General features: G+C 38.9%; 1 long non-coding RNA gene across 3 annotated transcripts in view; it reads right to left on the bottom strand.

Moving 5' to 3' along the window:
- LOC103884038 overlaps positions 1 to 17,726 on the bottom strand; it is a 70,639-nt gene that overhangs the window by 49,568 nt on the left and 3,345 nt on the right. For 2 of the 3 annotated variants that reach the window (XR_002521373.2, XR_004184590.1), the window contains exon 1: positions 5,162 to 9,673. This is a non-coding gene — a long non-coding RNA (uncharacterized LOC103884038). Of the gene's footprint in view, positions 1 to 5,161; positions 9,674 to 17,726 lie in introns of those variants that run through there. The other variant, XR_002521374.2, reaches the window with a different exon arrangement.

Raw genomic sequence — 17,726 nt, 5'->3', positions numbered from 1 at the left:
ATTCCCCTCCCTAGCACTACAGATCCATTTTATCTTATTATTTTTTATCTTCTCTAAATGCATAGCACTAATAACTCCAATATGATCTTTATTGGGTTTTTTTCCTGTCTTTCTGTATTAGAAAATAAAACCACAAGGGCAATGTCTCAGGTAGAGTACCTGGCACTCAAAAGATATTTGTTAAATAAATGACTTCAGTCTGTCGGTTTTCTAGAATCTTGAAAGTTGGGTCATGGGATGTATTTGTTTCCTATTGCTATTCTAACAAGTGACAATAAATTTTGTGTCATAAAACAAGAAAAATGTATCCTCCTACAATTCTGAAGATTGGAAGTCTAAAATAAGGTTTTCAGCAGGACGTCTTCCTTCTGGGCACTTCAGGTCTCTGTTTCTTTGCCTTTTTCAGTCCTAGAGATTCCCTGTACTCTTGGATCATAGTCCCTTCTTATCACCCCACCTTCTTGTTTCTGTTGTCACATTTCCTACTACTCTTACTCTGATCTCCTGCCTCCCTCTTAAAGTATCTTAAAGAAGCAATGAAAGGTTGAGGTAATTAGGGCCATTAGTAGAGCCATTAGACTTGTGATTACAGCAGGCCCACACAGATCATCCAGGATAACTTTCCCACCTCAAGATCCTTAATTTATTCACACCTGCAAAATTCCTTTTGCCGTATAAAATAACATTCACAAGTCCCGGGACTTAGGACTTGAACATCTTTGGGGTGGAAGGACAATATTCAACCTACCAGGTTGAATATGAGAAACAGCTAGAACTACAACAGCTGAACAGATGCGAATGAAACTACTACAAAACTATATTTGCCAGTGGAGCAGGCACAACAAGGAATAGCCAAATTGGGGTTCAAGCTTTATTTGAATAACTTGGGAGACAGATAATATAATTTATATTTAGACACCTACTGAAGATAGAAAGAAAACTAGTAGATTTGGGTTAGAGAAGTTTTGATCAAAGAGCTAAGAGACAAGAGTAAGAACTTGGTCCAGGGTGAAACACGGCATTTCTCCTAAGCCACATAAAGGATTTTGGACTTGGTTCTAAGGGAAATTGGAAACTACTGACAGGGCTTACATAGGAAAATGGCCTAATAAGACGTACATTTTGAAACATAGCACTCTTGCAATAATGTGGGAAAAGAGTGAAGAGTAAGAGGATATGTGAAAAGACCACTTGGGAGAATGATGAAGTAGTCAAGGTGACAGTGGCTTGCTATTGTATTGAGTCTTAGTTTCCTCTCTGTCAAACAAAGATCATATTATCAACCTCACCTGGCTTTTGCAATGATTCAATAAGAATACACATAAATCACCATGTTGGGCACATAAACTGTGCTGGCTACTGGCATTGTAACTCTATATTATCTATTCCTAATACAAAATTACAGAGCTACTGCTTAAAAGGAAATAAGGTATTGATTATATCTAAAACAAGGTATTTAAAAACCAATAAACCATTGACCTAAGCACAACAGGATAAGGAGCTGCCCTCTGCACTCTCTGATTAGGTTGAGAAGATAGGTCTTTCCACACCTCTTGCTAATAGAAGTAAGAGATGACAGTGAGCTCAGAGGGAACTTTGGGCCCTGGATGTTAATAACTGGGAAATAGGGAGAAACAAAATCATCACAGTGACATTTTGTTGCTAAAGATGCAATATTATGAAAATGAAAAATGTTGAGGGTTTCAGAAGTGCTTTTCCTTGTGTCTCCAAGCAATGAGGTCGAATAGTACTGGGTATAGGAATAGACTTGGGCATGGCAAGTAGGCTCAAGTTGTGGCTCTATCATTCACTAGTCTTACCATTGGGAAAGTAATGTAAACTCGCTGAGCTTCAGTTACCACTTCTGAAATCAAGATAACACCAGAAATATATCACATATGACTTTTCATCAGAATTGGATGAGAAAATGCTTGCAAAGTGCTAACACAGTGCATGACACAAAGTACTCAAATAGTTATTATTACATTATTTATGCTGTAGCCTTTTTCTTTTCTTATATGTTGATCAGTCCAGTATCTTCAAGGAATTGTGAAATAGCATCCTGAAAGTTAAGGGAGGCAGAAAAGAGACCAAAAAGGAAGCAGCAGAGAGAATGCTAGGGTCAATATCAAGTCATCTTAACCAGGGACAACACTCGCCTATGACTCAAGCAAGGATGGGAAATTGTGTTGCAGTCGAAGCGTGTCAGCAAAGAGCAGACTAAGAGCAAGCAAGGGAAGATGTAGGCTGGAGCCAAGGGGAAGAGGGAATGACAGTATCACAAGAAGAGGTCATCTCCCTGAGTGTCCGACTCACTGTTGCCAGGAATCCGACAGCCCACAGGAGGAGGAGGACAAACGAGAACACTGGGCGTACCCTTGAACTGCAGCTGCCTTCTCTGAAAACACAGGCATGTTAACTCTCCTTAGATGAAAAGGGGAAAGAAGCTCTTTGTTTGCAGTCTATTCCAGAGGGCATTGAGTGTCTCCTATTGGAGTGTGAAAAAGAACCACTTAAAACAAGACTGCTGTTGTCAACAAATAAAATCAGGAAGACAAATCTCATTAGATACTATCAAGACTAACAGAGACTAGTACTTCTAAGCTTTCCAATAGATTTGGACTGCCAAGGTTTATAAGTTGCATATGGCTAGGAAAATAAAATAGATAATCTAATTTTCCAAAAGCCAAGGGAGTGTGAGTCAAAGATAAGAAAAGAAGGCTTATATAACTAAGTCTCCTCAGGAGGAGAATGGGAGAGTTGCCTAATCCACATTCTTCCCTTTTGATGTCCCATGAACTCAGTCTGAGAAGAACACATTTAATGCTATGGGAAGGAAGAATTGGGATTTTTGTCTCAGCAAAGTACGTAGAACAGGCACTTGGAATAGCTGTCATAAGATGAATTTAGAAATTTTCAGAATTATAAAGTGTAAGATGTCTTCAGCAAACTAGATATGACTGGTTACAGGTTATGCCCATACAGAAAAAGATTTCAATGGCTCCCCATTGCCTAATGATTACAAGATCCTCCCCCTGGGGAGGAAAAACCTTCCCTTTCTCTGTTCAGTCCCCATGGTGAGATCAGGGAACCCTGAGTGTCCCAAGTATGCCATATCACCTGTGTGTGAAGACTAATCAGAGGATGCCCAGTCCAAATTCTAAATTCCCAAGATGAAAGGACTGTCCATCTCAAGGCAAGCATCCACTCTTGGTCCAATTACACATAGTGAGCCCCACACCACAAACATGGCTCCCAGAACATGTGCAACGGGGGAAGGAAACTGTAGATTTGTTAGAGATCCTAAAGTGTGTCCAGATTACTTTTCTTTCTATGTCCTGATTGCTACACTCAATCACATTAGACCTGTTGGAAAAAGAAATTACACAGGACTTCAAGGCCAAGATTTGGAAAATAGTCAGTATATGCGCTCAGGCTCATAAATCTTAAATTATATTGTACCTTTCTAAGCTTAAAGGGCATGGGTCTCAGTAAAAGTAACAAAATCACATCAAGGTGGGGATGTTCAGAGTACAGTTTCTCTGGTACGTGCTGGTTCCTTACCAGGGAACGTGTGTAGATGCCAGTGTACATGTCATGGAAGCCTGGCACTGGGATATTTCGAGTCTCTTTTAAATCCAGCTATGTCACTTTGAAATGATAGTGTTATTACCTTAAAAAGATCATCAGTGCCATAGGGTTGAATTCATCTCAGTTGATTTTCCCCTAAGTCTCATGCCTGTAGCTACAGAATGGCACCTAGTTCTCATAGATGAGTGATCATTCATCTGCAGAGCCACAGGGCCCAGGAGGTACTGAACATGACAGACTTGGTCATGGCCTGTCACACAGGCCCCACTCAGTGTCCCCTCAGAAAGAAGCCTCTTCCTTGTCCTTCCAAGCAGTGCAATATCTCCCTCTTTCCCATCACTAGAATACGGTGGTTTTGTCTCCTGGATTAGGTTGTAAACATTATGGCACTGCTTAAGTGTCAGTTTGAATCCTGGCTCAGCCACTTGACCATGTGACCTGGGAGAGAGAGTTGCCAACTGGGAAAAAGGAGATAAAAATATCACCCTCTTAGGTGTGTTGTGAAAATTAAAAGGCAATGTATATAAAGCACATAACATGTTGCCTGGTACAAAGGAACTGCCCAATAAAGGCGAATAACATCATTATCATTTTTTGAGAGAAGAGTCAGTATCATACTGCTATTTGCATGCAATGCCTATACCTAAGTACAAAAACAATAAATTAAATAGAAAAATGGCCACTCCAGGTCAATGCCTCCAGCCACCTGACACAGAGACTTGCCAAATGCCTAACATGAAGACACAGCATTGGCAGGTTGCTAGACTTGCCTGTCTTCTTTGAATTCCTCTTTGGTTGCTAGACTTGCCTGAGTTCTTCGAATCTCTTTAGAATCCTACCTATCTGTGGATGCTAGACTCGCCTGTCTTCTTCGAATCCCTTTAGAATCCTATCTATCACATGTGGGTAAGTTCTAGGAGTGTATTAGCCACAAATATCCATCGAGCACCTATTATGTGCTAATTACTGGCTTTTAACATTGGAGACATCTGATGAGAAAAAAAAAAAAAAGACCCTGTTCTCAAGGTGCCAACCATCTCATTCCTGAATGCATTATCTACTTTAACTCTTAATGTTCACCTCGTATTCACCAATCCAAAAGTTTTCACAATTTCATGGTTTGCAATGATTTCAGATTTTCCAGCTGAAGCAGCAGCATCTTTTCCGGTTGACAGCATCCCTCAGGACACTGCTGTCAGCCCTACTCTTGCTCTGGTTCTATTGCAACAGCATCCGGGTCACTGCTGTCATCGTAACTAACATTCACAAATGATGGGCACAATTTACAAAGTATTTGTGTAGATTGTCTCATTTATTGCATCCAGATGGGATATGTATGGGTTGCTTTACCACAGCTCTATACAGCACAGTCTCTGCTGGGTTTTAGCATCTTTTTAAATAAGCCTAGATGCTCAGTTTTCTTTTTGTCCACAGCAGGTCACTGAGTCTTTGTCTTTATGTAACAATTTATATGTTATTCACCAAGCTTCTCTTCTAGGTTCAGACTCAGGGTAACACATTTTGTGTTTGAAATTTTGTGTTTCTCTCAAATCCATGGCTTTGTACTTACCATCCTTTGAAGGTCATCCGCTACCTTTGCGCCCATTCAGAGCTTTGATCATTCTTATAGTCCAAAGTCAGATCCCAAAGCATCAAAGCATCTTCATTCTGAAATGATCTTATGCTGCCCTGGGAAGGAAAGTTTCTTATTTTTATTAATTTTTATCCACTAAATATGTATCTCAGTCACAGCATTTAAAATCTTAGTCATTATATTTCTCTACCTAGATAATTCATTTTCCTTATTTTCTTCTGTAGGTAGTTTCCTAACTACATGACTCTGACAGAGCCACAGAAGTTGCATGTGTACTAGGACATATTTTGGTGTAAAAGTTTGAGAAATAATTTTAAAATCTCAAACACATGTATCAGTTTCTCTCTACCTAAATGTTTCTTCACTCTCACTCAGGATGATGCAATACTGCTCTGTGGTGAATTACCATGGCCGTTCTTGTGGGTCAGTGCTCATGCCACATTAGTGATTGACATTTGACTATCGCTCGTGTCCATAAGTTTATGTGTATATATTTTGACATAAATAGACCAGTTTTAAATATCATTTAACTTCTTAGCAAAAAAAAAAAAAACAAAAAAAACAAAACCTGATACAAAATCTCAAGTTAAAAATGGCTAAAAGAAAATTCTATTCTATTCGCCTAGTAATTCCTATGTATAAATCAACATATTCAAGGAGAGGATGAGGAGCAACATTATTTGTAACTATACCAACTTTGCAAGGACAAATAGTTCATAATTTCTAAGGAAGCCTTCTGTAGTAATCATCTCAGGCTACGATAACAGAATGCCAAATGGATGATTTAAACAGCAGAAATTGATCCTCGCAGTTGTGGAGACTAGGAAGCCCAAGATAAAGGTGCTGGACAATTCAGTTCCTGGTGAGGACTCTTTCCCTGGCTTGCAGACAGCTGCCTTACTTTACATTTCCACCTTGATGCATATACATTAAAAAAGAAGGGAGATCTCTCTTTCTTCCTGTTAAAGCCACTAATTCATGATGAAATCTTGCCATATTTAAAAGAAAAGCCACTAGTCGTAAGAGACCCACCCTTATAACCTCACCTAACCCTAATTATCTCCCAAAGCCCTCATCTCCAAATTAACAAATGAATATTGGGGAAATAAAAACAGTTCATAACACCTTCTTTATTGAATAATAATCTCTCAGCTCAGAACAACTCTGGAACACCAAGGCAAAAAAAAAAAAAAGAAAAAAAAAAGGCAGCATTATGTTAAAATAAAAACATTTAAGGTCAAATTGGAAGAAATATTCATCATTGTAATAATAATGCTGCTGAGTTTGGTTGCTGTATACATTATTTACTGTGGGCCAGGTGCTCTTCTATAGCATTTATATTCTCTATTATATATACTCATTCAATGTGCAAATATGATAAATCTAAGGATCCTAAATATACAGTTTATGCATTTGTTATAGAGTATATATAACCACTACTGTAACAGAGAAACAAATAATATAAAAAGATATCTCTCCTGGTTTTATGAATTCACTAACAAACATATGAAACATTATTAGCCTCATTAGTTATCCATGAAATGCAAATTAAAACAGCAAAATGTCATTTCTTCACCCATGAAATTAATGAATATTAAAGAAAATGATGGTGCGAAGACATTGAGATTATCACTCAACTGCTATTGATGGAAGTATAAATTAGTATGACTTTCCTAAAAAGCAATTTGACAATATATGCAACAAGAGCTTTACAGATTTTTCTCTTCATCAAGCCAGTAATCATTTTCTGGCATACTTCTCAGAAATTAAAAAATGAATGATTATAACAGCTGGGTAACAGGTCCTTATATAAGTCAGATTGTTTCAAAAAATACAAAGACGGACCTAATAACTTTGAGACAGAGATCTATTTTTTTTGGCATATAATGAACTTTTTAAAAATTCAAAAAACTGCATATCTCTGAGTATCACTAAAATAATTGCAATTAACATTTGATTGTGAAAAGTTGTTCTGTGTCTACACATATATAATTGAAAAAGAGGACTAAATCAATGCTGAATTTATTAGGAAAAATATCTATCCATTGATAACTAAATTTTTTAAAAGCTGAAATCCTTTCTCAGAAACTAAGTTTCAGTAAAACTTAAATGTTTTATTAATTTTATCAAAGTATATGATATATTTTTGTTTCATCAACAATAACTTCAACATATATACTTATTTTGCTGTAGAGAAACACAATTGCTTTGTATCATTGAATGTATTACTTTAGGATAAACTTCTAAGGAAGAAAGTCCAATAAAAACAGGAGTTCAAGGGAAAAAATGTAGAAATTCTTGCTATTAATGATGAGCTTCCATGCATTTTTTAAAACAGACAACAGGGTATCAAATCACTATGGTTCTGATATTATTCTTGAAATAATTTAAAGTATTAGAATGTCCTTTGCAATTATTTAAACTTAGGATGAAAAATGTTAGGTTTTAATGAAAAAATATTCATGGTAATACATCCTTATAATAATCATTTTAGGGAGTATGTAAGTGGAAAATTTTGAAGAACGTCATTATAGTGTACTCAGTGTATTGTTTACCATCCAATAATTAGGCTTTGGAATCAAAGCCTTCTGTAACACTTGTCCTAAGTCTTGTTTTACAAGGCATCATATTTTTCAGTGCATCTAGTATATGTTCCTTGGGTTTTGCTATATAAATTATAGTAGGCAGAACAAAACTCTTATTATATGTGGCAATGCAGAAAAGGAATGAGAATCAGGACAGCAGCTCCCAACCAAGGATCCCTTCAAAAACGCTGCTAATATGGAACAAGCTTTAGTGTCTCAGAGTTATCAGTCCTTCTTTAACACCAGCTCCCAAACACGTTTAATTTAAAATCATTTGATTTAAATGTGGAAAAGTTTCTTAAAGGTAAAAATCATAAAAAAGAAAACTTAAATTAATGGTATCCCTTAAAGACAGGCAAAATTCTTGGAGAAGGAGGCTTTTTCACCTTTAGCCCAATTTTCTTCAAAAGTTACTCTGAGTGATCTTTTAGATACTTTAGCACAGTCAATTTTCTTCAAAAGTTAACCATTGTGAGTAATATTTTAGATAAGAGGAACCAAGAAGTTCTTGTATTAACTAAAAATAGAAATACAGATAATTCAGATATTAGAAATTAGATGTGAAAACGATTTTATGATCAAGTTTCCCTCTGCAAAATATCCAAGTGGGGAAAAAAAGCCTTGATAAACCTTATTCCTCTGCCTTTTCCCCCAACAATCCCAACTAAATTCATAGTTCCCAATTCCTATTTACATGTTGGTGTTTGGCAATAGGCATCTGTTCCCATCACTCCAAAATATTCTAGACCTGCTCTCTAGGTCAGCCTTGAACTTGTAGACTTCAGCTCCAGTGGTTTCTACTTAACTTTCATCTGGTTCACTTCTCTCAATTATTTGACATAGTTGAGCATTTCCTTTCTGTTAAACCTGTTATCAACCCTGACATCTGTGATTTTTACTCTTCTAACATTACTACTATGGTTTGAACTGTTCCTTCTAAGGTATTTCTCCCTTTATGCATCCCGTAAGCGGAGAAAGGCATTCCTCAAAGTTGTTCTTAGCCCTCTCTTGGCCCTTCGCTCTCAGGGGACCATTTGTTTTGCTTCTATGGCTTTAAATATCACCTCCCTGCAAAGTATTTTCTAAATACATATTTTCAAAGAAATCTTACCTAAAAGATGTCTCAGTTGTAACTGTTCAGTCTCTTCAACACTGTAAGCTCAACATATCCTCACCTTCTCTCCTTTCACACCCATAATACTTCCCCCTCTCTTGCCCCAATCACTTCATTTCAAACCAGTACTTCTCCCTGTTCTGGGAGTCAGTGAAAAGCACCATCATCTTCTCCTAAAGGTCTTTAAACCCTGCTCCCTCACTTCTCTTCATCCAGTGGAATCATCAAGTCCTTTTGACCTCACTCTGCAACATCTGTCTGCCCCATTCTCACTTTTCACTGCCACAATCCTAATTCTGAGCCTCATCATTTCTGACCTGATCTAGTCTTCAATATTCTAACTGGGCCTCCAGCTTAAGTACCACTATGCTCCGTTAACAATTACCCAACTAACAGTGTCCTTTCTTTATCCTCCCATTACATTTTACCCATACAATTAGTTGTACCCATATCTGCTTCCCTCAAATCAAAGCCCATTTGCTAGGGATACATTCCCCGTCAATCCTAGTCACAAATCTAAATCCAATCTCCTTGTGGAAATGAACATACAATTGATTTTTACATCATCACAACCTAATTTATGGTATAGCACATAGGAAGCACCAAAATGCAAAGAAAAAAAAATGGCTAAGATAGCCATTTTTCTTTCAGAAATGTTAGAGTATTCCTTATCAAAATAATATTGTCTAACAAACTCGGTATACTTTGATGTATTATCTAGTTATGCCTAACAGTTTCTTAAGAATAAAGAATCTTCATTCCTTCTCCCTTCTCTTTTTTTTTTTTTTTTTTTTTTTTTTTTTTTACAAAGTTTCACTCTTGTCACCCAGACTGGAGTGCAATGGCCCAATCTTGGCTCACTGCAACTTCCATCTCCCAGGTTCAAGCAATTCTCCTGCCTCAGCCACCCAAGTAGCTGGGATTACAGGTGTGCACCACTACACCCGGCTAATTTTTGTATTTTTAGTAGAGAGGGGTTTTGCCATGTTGGCCAGGTTGGTCTTGAACTCCTGACCTCAGCTGATCCATCCACCTCAGCCTTCCAAAGTGCTGAAATTACAGGTGTGAGCCACCACGACTGGCTCCTTCCCTCCTCTTAACATCATAATTAGCTTGAGGATGAATGAAGCATGTCCTAGAACATGTTTCAGGATTCTTCGACAAATGGAGATGCACAATCTCTTACTTAATTCTTCATGTTCTCAGTAAAACTCCTTGTTTTTGCCAAATACTTGACAAAAAAGTAACAAATATAAGAAGTAATGTTTACTTGCCAACAAAATTTTAGTCTCCCTGATTCTAAGTATGGATCTCCAAAATAATGCCTTAAAGACATAAACAAGATAGGGCACACAGCTCCCCACCGTCTCTTGCCTAAGATATTACATTCCTTAAAAAATAAATGAACTTGGTCCTTGTCTGTTCTTACACATAAAATCATGCCTGCCAAAATCAACAATTATGCCCTCACAAATTGTAACCAAATATACTTAGGCCCAAATTTTAATATAATTTTACACATACTGGATCTTCACTCCCTATATAAAAACTATACGCTGCATTAAAACAGTCTAACAAAACATCTCTCTAGACAATTTTTCCAAAATATAATCCTCAATAAGACTCTAAATAAATTTTAATTCTTTAAACATCTAATATTTCTTTAGTCAACAGTACAAACTGCGTGATACAAGCAACCAAAGCTAAGATGCCCCAAGATTTTCCCCATTGAAATGAGAGTCATGAAGGCACAAGTAATGATTAAATCACTCCCTTTTTGTGATTGTAACAAAGCTACAGTCAGGTGAAAGAAAAATTTAACTGATCGACTGCTCAGAATTTGGCCACTGTCTGTGACTCTCCTTATGAACTTCCCTCCAGGGGAAATTCCTTGTTCACTTTGGCCCTTGCTGGAGGGGAAGGTGACTTGAAGCAGAGATTACATGAAAGCTGTTATTTTGTAAAGGTTACAGGAGATGCAACAAGAGGCAGCGCTGAGCTACCCAGGTGCAGCCAGAGGAGAACATCAAAAGAGGAGTAAAGACAGCACGAAGTAGAGCTGCATTCTTTGAAGCTTATCTGAGCTCCTTCAGTTGAGAAATCAAGACTTGCAATCTCAAGATAAAAAGCTGGCTTGTGACAAAGCCAGTGTTTCTTGACCAAGTTGGAAGTATCATAGAAGCAGTTTTTCTTGCAACCAATCTATTTCTTATATACGGTATGCAGCTACATGTGAAAATAACTCATGAAACTCTTCAAAGAAACCTTAAGGACTTGAAGAAATGCTTATATGGAAGGAGGGGGTTCTAGTGTTTCATTTGGAATCCTTTCTACCAGAGCCAACCGACTGCATACATGACTTTAGGGCACAAGTGAAAAAGAGAAGCTGGATGCCAAGTCCGGATTCCAAGATGTGAAGCCAATGGAAATGGGAGGGAAATTATTATTGCCATTTAATATGTATTAAATATAACATTTGAGAGATCACAGACCCAGAAACACCAGGGCAAGGAATTGGAACTTCTGCCAGCATGAGCAGCTAACGCCAACTGAAAGAGCCCAGGATTGTCCCAGAAGTGAACAATGTATCAAGACAGAAAATGAACTGGATAAGAGTTTTTCTTCCTAGACCTTCTGGTCTGAAATGCGGGGAGAGAACTCTGTCTTTATGCCAATCTGTTTAACTTAAATGAAACAAACAATATTTAAAGTTGAGCTGAGCTCACGGAAGTAGAAAAAAGGTGTTCTCACAAAATTATTTCTATGCCCTATGGTGCCACCGATAATCTAAGGAAGAGTTACTCGCACTGATTTCCAGGTGAGATAGTGTGGCATTGGAATCAATGACTCCAAATGAGATAAAGAGGGACATTCCATAAATATCCAATAAATGACTCCTAACTTGGGGAAAGGAATGTTCATGGGGGATGCTATCAGAATTACTCTTCGGGGGAAGGCTGGTTATTCTAAATATAGGTGCTGCCCACCATTCCACCATTCTCTCATTTATTTATTGGGATCTATTACTGACTAGGTCTGTTACATCTTTTCTCTGTATTGATGGGAAAAATAGAATATGGCAGAATTACATATAAATATAAATATATATATATTTACACACACACTTTTTTTTTTTTTGAGATCGAGTCTCACTCTGTCACTAGGCTAGAGTACAGTGGTGCCATCTCAGCTCACTGCAACCTCCAACTCTGGTTCAAGCAATTCTCCTGCCTCAGCCTCCCAAGTAGCTGGGATTACAGGCACACGCCACCACACCCAGATACTTTTTGTATTTTTAGTAGAAACGGGGTTTCATCATGTTGGCTAGGATGGTCTTGATCTCCTGACCTCGTGATCTGCCCGCCTCGGCCTCCCAAAGTGCTGGGATTACAGGCGTGAGCCACCGTGCCAGGCCCAGAATATTTTAAAATTATTAAGGTACAGCTCTGATAATATTGAGCAAAATAATAAATAATAAAAATACATTTATTAAATACTATCAGGCTAGTATGCTGCTGAGTCCTTTGTATGGATTATTTAATTCTAGTAAGCTGCTAAGAAGTAAATATTCCTACTATTATCTTTATACAAAGTATGAAATGAGGCACAGGCAAGTAACTTGTCCAAGATCACATTTGTTAACCCAGGTTGTCTGGCTCCAGTATCCATATCATAACTTCTCAAAATATTACTTAAATTTGAAAAAAAAAAATACTTAAAATTTAAAAAACTCTTTTTCCTAGCATCAAAGGCCCTATGTGAAGCACTTCCAACTCTTTCTTCTGCTAGTGCCTTATTTGCTCTCTTGTGTAGCAGAAGAGCTCCTTATACATGCTGTCCATACTCACAGTCCCCAATTCTCATTCTCTTAACCCCGCTACAAGCATCCTTATCACTTTACCAAAACTACTCAGCAAGGTCTACTAAGACCTCCATATAAATAAAGCCAGTGGTTAACTTCTGCCCTTTAGCTCATTTGAACTATAAGTAGCATCTGATACTACAATCACTCCCACTGCAGTTGGCTTCTGGGACACCACTGTCTCTTGGTTATCTATAAGGTTACTTATTTTCAACCTCTTTGCTAGTTCCTTTTTTTCTAACCGCTAATGCTGGGTAGCTCCAGGGCCGAGTTCTTGGTAATTTTATTATACCCAGACTCACTCCCTTGGTGATCTCATGCAAGGTCATGGTTTAAAAGTCCATATGCATGCAGATGAATCCAGCCTAGACTTCTCTCCTTAATGCCTGCTCATGTAACTGCTTTCAAAATATTGCCACTTGGATATCTAACAGGCACTTCAAATTCCATACATCCATGACTGAACTCCTGAATCCCTGCTAATGGTACCTGATTTACCTCCACTTCCCTATTTCTCTTGTTGGAAAATCCATCCTTGCAATGGCTTAAGTCAAAAATCTTGTGGTTATCCTTAAAATCCTCTTGTATCAGAAAAAATACTATAGACTCTACCTTCAAAAATATATCTAGAATCTGATTACTTATCACTCCACAATTACTGCCCTCACCAACAGTACCCTGCTTCACTCTCAGAAATGTCCTGATTTGAACAATAATCGCCCTAACACAAAGCCCTCCATGATCTCATTCCCCATCATAGTGTTACTTCTCTGCCCTGCCCTGTTACTATCACCAGCCCTGAGTCCACCCCAGCCACACCTTTGGTAACAGGCACATTTCTGCTTTGGACCTTTGTTCTAGTAGTTTTCTTTGCATAGAATGTTCTTCCAGATATCTACATGGCAAATTCCTTGAAGACTTGTTTCCAGTATTTTCTTAGTTTTTAATTATTCAATGAGACTTCTTGTTGAATGCTGCAATGACCCTATCTCTCCACAACTTGTCCTATTTGTTCTGCTCATCTTTTTTGTCTCTATTGTACTTACCACCTTTCAATACACTATAGAATTTTATTTGCTCATTAATATTTCATTATCAGTCTCCCTCCACTAGAATGTAAGCTCTATGAAATAAGGGCTTTTTGTTACTTTGTTCACTGGTTCATCTCAAGGGTAGAACATGTCTGGCATATATGTAGGTGACCAGTAAATATTTGTTGAATGAACACATATACACTATCACAGTGACTGGCAAGATGGCCAAATAGGAACAGCTCCGGTCTGCAGCTCCCAGCAAGATCAACGCAGAAGGCAGGTAATTTCTGCATTTCCAACTGAGGCACCCTACTCATCTCATTGGTATTGCTTAGATAGTGGGTACAGCCCATGGAGGGCGAGCCGAAGCAGGGTGAGGCGTTGCATCACCCAGGAAGCGCAAGAGGTCAGGGAACTCCCTCCCCTAGCCAAGGGAAACCATGAGGGACTATGCCGTGAGGAACAGTGCATTTCGGCCCAGAAACTACGCTTTTCCCAGGGTCTTCACAACCCACAGAGCAGGAGATTCCCTCAGGTGCCTACACCACCAGGGCCCTGGGTTTCAAGTACAAAACTGGGCGGCCGTTTGGGCAGATACTGAGCTAGCTGCAGTGGTTTTGTTTCCTAACCCACTTATGCCTGGAACGCCAGCGAGCCAGAACAATTCACTCACCTGGAAAGCGGGCTGAAGCTAGGGAGCCAAGTGGTCTAGCTCAGCAGATTCCACCTCCACAGAGCCCAGCAAGCTAAGATCCACTGGCTTGAACTTCTTGCTGCCAGAATAGCAGTCTGAAGTCAACCTGGGATGCTCAAGCTTGGTGGGAGGAGGGGCGTCTACCATTACTGAGGCTTGAGTAGGCTGTTTGCCCCTTCAGTGTATACAAAGCTGCTGGGAAGTTCTAATTGGGTGAAGCCCACTACAGCTCGGCAAAGCCACTGTAGCCAGACTGCCTCTCTAGATTCCTCCTCTCTGGGCAGGGTATCTCTGACAGAAAGGCAGTAGCCCCAGTCAGGAGTTTATAGATAAAACTCCCATCCCCATGGGACAAAGCACCCGGGGGAAGGGGCAGCTGTGGGCACAGCTTCAGCAGACTTAAACATTCCTGCCTGCTAGCTCTGAAGAGAGCAGTGGATCTCCCAGCACAGCACTCGAGCTCTGCTAAGGGACAGATTGCCTCCTCACGTGGGTCCCTGACCCCTGTGCCTCCTGACTGGGAGACACCTCATACAAGACAGCTCCAGCTGGCATCTGGCGGGTGCCCCTCTGGGATGAAGCTTCCAGAGGAAGGAGCAGGCAGCAATCTCTGGTGTTCTGTAGCCTCTGCTGGTGATACCCAGGCAAACAGGGTCTGGAGTGGACCTCCAGAAAACAGCAGCAGATCTGCAGCAGAGGGGCCTGTTAGAAGGCAAACTAACAAACAGAAAGGAATAGCATCAACATCAACATCAACAAAAAAGGCGTTCACACAAAAACCCCATCCGAAGGCCACCAACATCAAAGACCAAAGGTAGATAAATCCACGAAGATGAGGAAAAAAAACAGCACAAAAATGCTGAAAATTCCAAAAACAGAACACCTCTTCTCCTCTGAAGGATCACAACTCCTCACCAACAAGGGAACAAAACTGGATGGAGAATGAGTTCGATGAATTGACAGAAGTAGGTTTCAGAAGGTGGGTAATCGCAAACTCCTCCAAGCTAAAGGGGCATGTTTTAACCCCATGCAAGGAAGAAAGAACCTTGAAAAAAGGTTAGAGGAATTGCTAACCAGAATAACCAATTTAGAGAAGAACATAAGTGACCTGATGGAACTGAAAAACACAGCACAGGAACTTCATGAAGTATACACAAGTATCAATAGCAGAATCAATCAAGTGGAAGAAAGGACATCAGAGACTGAAGATCAACTTAATTAAATAAAGAGTGAAGACAAGATTAGAGAAGAATGAATGAAAAGGAACAAACAAAGCCTCCAAGAAATATGGGACTATGTGAAAAGACCAAAAAGACCAAACCTATGTTTGACTGGTGCACCTGAGAGGGATGGGGAGAATGGAACCAAGTTGGAAAACACTCTTCAGGATATTATCCAGCAGAACTTCCCCAGCCTAGCAAGACAGGCCAACATTCAAATTCAGGAAATACAGAGACCACCACAAAGATACTCTTCAAGAAGAGCAACCCAAAACACATAACTGTCAGACTCACCAGAGTTGAAATGAAGGAAAAAATGTTAAAGGCAGCCAGAGAGAAAGGTCAGGTTACCCACAAAGGGAAGCCCATCACATTAACAGCAGATCTCTCTGCAGAAACCCTACAAGTCAGAAGAGAGTGGGGCCAATATTCAACATTATTAAAGAAAAGAATTTTCAACCTAGAATTTCATATACAGCCAAACTAAGCTTCATAAGTGAAAGAGAAAAAAAAAAATCCTTTATAGACAAGCAAATGCTGAGAGATTTTGTCACCACCAGGCCTGCCTTACAAGAGCTCCTGAAGGAAGCACTAAATATGAAAAGGAAAAACTGGTACCAGCCACTGCAAAAACATACCAAATTTTAATGACCACTGACACTATGAAGAAACTGCATCAATGAATGGGCAGAATAATCAGCTAGCATCATAATGACATGATCAAATTCACACATAATAATATTAACCTTAAATGTAAATGGGCTAAATTTCCCAATTAAAAGACACAGACTGGCAAATTGGATAGAGTCAAGACCCATCAGTGTGCTGTATTCAGGAGACTCATCTCACATGCAGAGACACACAAAGGCTCAAAATAAAGGGATAGAGGAATATTTGCCAAGCAAATGGAAAGAAAAAAAAAAAAAAAAAAAGCCGGGGTTGCAATCCTAGTCTCTGATAAAACAGACTTTAAACCAACAAAGATTAAAAAAAGGCAAAGAAGGGCACTACATAATGGTAAAGGGATCAATGCAACAAGAAGAGTTAACTATCCTAAATATACATGCACCCAACACAGAAGCACCCAGATTCATAAAGCAAGTTCTTAGATACCTACAAATAGACTTAGACTCCTACACAATAATAGTGGGAGATTTTAACATCCCGTTGTCAATATCAGACAGATCAACGAGACAGAAAATTAATAAGGATATTCAGGACTTTAACTCAGCTCTGGACCAAGTGGACCTACCAGACATCTACTGAACTCTCCACCCCAAATAAACAGAATATACATTCTTCTCAGTACCACATAGCATTTATTCTAAAATTGACCACATAATTGGAAGTAAGACCCTTCTCAGGAAATGCAAAATAACTGAAATCATAACCAACAGTCTCTCAGACTACAGCGCAATCAAATTAGAACTCAGGATTAAGAAACTCACTCAAAACCACACAACTACATGGAAACTGAACAATCTGCTCCTGAATGACTACTGGGCAAATAAAAAAATTAAGGCAGAAATAAATAAGTTATTTGAAACCAATGAGAACAAAGACACAACATACCAGAATCTCTGGGACACAGCTAAAGCAGTGTTTAGAGGGAAATTTATAGCACTAAATGCATTGACACCCTAACATCACAATTAAAAGAACTACAGAAGCAAGAGCAAACAAATTCAAAAGCTAGCAGAAGACAAGAAATAACTAAGATCAGAGCAGAACTGAAGGAGATAATGAAAAACCCTTCAAAAATCAATGAATCCAGGAGCTGGTGTTCTGAAAAGATTAACAAAATTGATAGACCACTAGCCAGACTACTAAAGAAGAAAAGAGAGAAGAATCAAATAGACACGATAAAAAATGATGAAGGGGATATCATAACTGATCCCACAGAAATACAAACTACCATCAGAGAATACTATAAATAACTCTACGCAAATAAACTAGAAAAACTAGAAGAAATGGGTAAATTCCTGGACACATACACCCTCCCAAGACTAAACCAGGAAGAAGTTGAATCCCT

This window comes from Papio anubis, chromosome 6, assembly GCF_008728515.1.
Source record: "Papio anubis isolate 15944 chromosome 6, Panubis1.0, whole genome shotgun sequence".
NCBI lineage: Eukaryota > Metazoa > Chordata > Mammalia > Primates > Cercopithecidae > Papio > Papio anubis.
The sequence above is the reverse complement of the archived record's forward strand: the minus strand, read 5'-3'. Positions and strand labels throughout refer to the sequence as shown.